The sequence below is a fragment of the Euprymna scolopes genome, chromosome 20, assembly GCF_053919585.1.
Source record: "Euprymna scolopes isolate OS-2025 chromosome 20, ASM5391958v1, whole genome shotgun sequence".
NCBI lineage: Eukaryota > Metazoa > Mollusca > Cephalopoda > Sepiida > Sepiolidae > Euprymna > Euprymna scolopes.
In genome coordinates, this window is record NC_136501.1 from 32,799,907 (window position 1) to 32,803,107 (window position 3,201).

Sequence of the window (3,201 nt, forward strand, 5' to 3'; positions counted from 1 at the left end):
AAAATCAGTGTGGGACACATCCCATTATTCTTTATTTAACACATTTTTTATGCAGCGAATGACGCGAAAATTTAACAAGTAATAGTTACTAATTTAACAATAACAAATAACTTTAGAAATTGGAACCTTTTAATGTATAACAAAAATTATATAATAAAAACGAGAATAGCCGGAAAAAAGTATTGGGCGCATTGTTTTAACTTATATTTTATTATTATTTTTTATAAATAATGCTGGAAATTGTTATTTGCATTTTAATTTGTTGACACTATTATACGTTTTAGAAGTTTCTCGATTGTTGTAGACCATACTCTACGCCGTTGGAAAGTGTTGGAACACGTTAGTCACCAGTAAGCTATCACGCGTGAAGGTTTTCAGGATGAATAAACGTAAAGAACTGTCTCAAGTCGTCCGTGATAAGATTATTACCGAGCACAAGAATGGAATTGGTTATCGGCGTATATCTGCTCAATTCAAAATCCCTGTAAGCACCATAGAAAACCTTATTAGGAAATGGAAGGTGCATAACTCAACCGTGAACCGTCCGCGCACCGGAGCTCCTCGCAAGATGTCGGATCGAACAGTGAGAAAGATTGTACGAAAAGTTCAGCAGCAACTGAGAACCACACGAGGCGAACTTCAGAAAGATTTGGAAGAAGCAGGGATAGTAGTAACGAAACCAACGATTAGTAATGTACTCCGACGCAACGTTCTTAAATCGCGTACACCTCGAAAGACACCATTACTAAAAAAAATGTCATGTTAATGCTCGTCTGGAGTTTGCAAGAGACCACTTATTGAAAACAGATGATTACTGGAAGAATGTGATCTGGTCCGATGAGACGAAAGTGGAACTTTTCGGGATTAACTCTGTACGTCGAGTATGGAGAAGAGATGGCACAGCGCACGATCCCAAGAACACCCTCCCCACTGTAAAGTTTGTTGGTGGAAATGTCAAGCTCTGCGGATGCTTCTCTTCGAATGGTACTGAGCAACTTCATATTATAGATGAAAAGATGAATGCAGCCAAATATCGGGAATTTCTTGAAAATAATCTCTTGCCTGCTTCCAATGCGTTAGGTATGCGACAGGGATGGGTCTTTCAACAAGATAATGATCCCAAACATACTGCTAAAATAACCTCTGATTGGTTCGTACAGAACAAAATAGATGTTCTTAAGTGGTCCAGTCAGTCCCTAGACTTAAATCTTATAGAAAATCTATGGAGAGAGCTCAAAATCATGGTCCACTAGCGAGATCCACGTAATATTCAGGATTTGAAGAAAGTATGTGTTGAAGAGTGGGCCAAAATCTCGCCTGAACGTTGTCACAAATTAGTTTCGTCGTATACAAAACGTCTCGAAGCTGTAATAGCCAATGAGGGAGTTTCAACTAAATATTAGATGAAATTGTGTTAGTGTGTCCAATACTTTTTCCGGCTATTCTCGTTTTTATTATATAATTTTTGTTATGCATTAAAAGGTTCCAATTTCTAAAGTTATTTTTTATTGTTAAATTAGTAACTATTTCTTGTTAAATTTTCGCGTCATTCGCTGCATAAAAAATGTGTTAAATAAAGAATAATGGGATGTGTCCAACACTTATTTTCCCCACTGTATATATACATATATATCTTCTATAATATAAAGCTGAATGTGTGTGTGTGTGTGTGTGTGTGTGTGCGCGCGAGCGCGCGCGCGTGTGTGTGTCTGGTCATGAATAGGCTCCTATATGGTTGACTATTTTAAAAAAACTGATTACATATAATGATAGAAGATGTATCGAGACACAGGAATGGGTATGTTTGATCTGGCATAATGATCATTCATTAAAATTGTGGGGTCTGCGTACGCGCCTGGTCCACAAAGTATGGAAATAAAAAATTTTAAAATTAAAAACAAAAAACGTTTACACGTGTTTTTGATATAGATGTACACAATAATACTTTGATAAGTATGTTTTAACTTAAATAGGCATGGTATAATAAAATTATGGGGTCTGCGTTCGCGCCTGGCCTCCATAGAATGGAAATAAGCACAAACTTTAATAAAGACTTTCCATATCTATCTGCGTAAGTATACTTTTCTGTAGGCTGTTTTTGAACCCAGTCAACGACGGGTACTTTTGCTAGTGTATATATATATATATATATATATATATATATATATATATATATATATATATATATATATATATATATATAATTAGTTAAAAAAAAAAAAAAGAAATCCAACAGAGTGCGCAATTAAAAGGAAAATCCGAAAAAAAAATAAGGGCATATTTATATTTTGTGTACAGAAAGTTGTTAGATGAGATAAGTCATTGGTGCCGTCGGTTTCAAGCCCGATAATTAGGAGCGTTTTAGATATCCATATCAAGCTCTCTTCAGCCAATACTCATCTCCTGGTTATGTACACAAAATACAATATATATATATATATATATATATATATATATATATATATATATATATATATATATATATAGTCTCACAGCTCATCAGTGCGCTCAACTACCTCAAGCCAGTATCGAAACCCGACCGCCCGTACGACAATCAAGGCTTCTAATCATGACGCTTATCGGCAGCTGCTGCGCGAGAAGTAAATTAACGATGTTTTGACATCGTCCGAAATACCTAAGCTCGATTTGTTTACACAAAAAGCATCGCTTAATTCGTGTATCACTTCCCAATATGCTCAACTCAAGATAAGGAGCAATATATATATATATATATATATATATATATATATATATATATATATATCATTGAAACACTACTGCGTTTGAATATATGGTTAAGTGGCAGTTTTAGTCATTTAGAACTGCTTTAAAGCTTCACCGCTCACTCATTTTTCGACCAAATTTCAAACAATTATTACAGTTTATAGATCACCTTCTCAGTTATATTGTTAATTTTTTTCCAATTTTTGTTCAGTAAAAAAAAAGTTATGATGCATTTACTCGTGTTCAAAATCGTAAAACAAAAAAAAAAAGTAAGGAGGTGAGCGACGATTTTTTTATGACTGGTTTCCATAACAAACATGTCGCTTCAGCGACTACTGTTGCTACCAAATCACCGCTCTCGCGGAAAGAGAAGTAACAAGTAAAACAGAGAGAATGAAAGAATGAAAGGTAGATAGTTGAGGTGACTTTATCGAAAGCAGACGAGTGCCGTACATTGTTATTACATATGTGTATGTT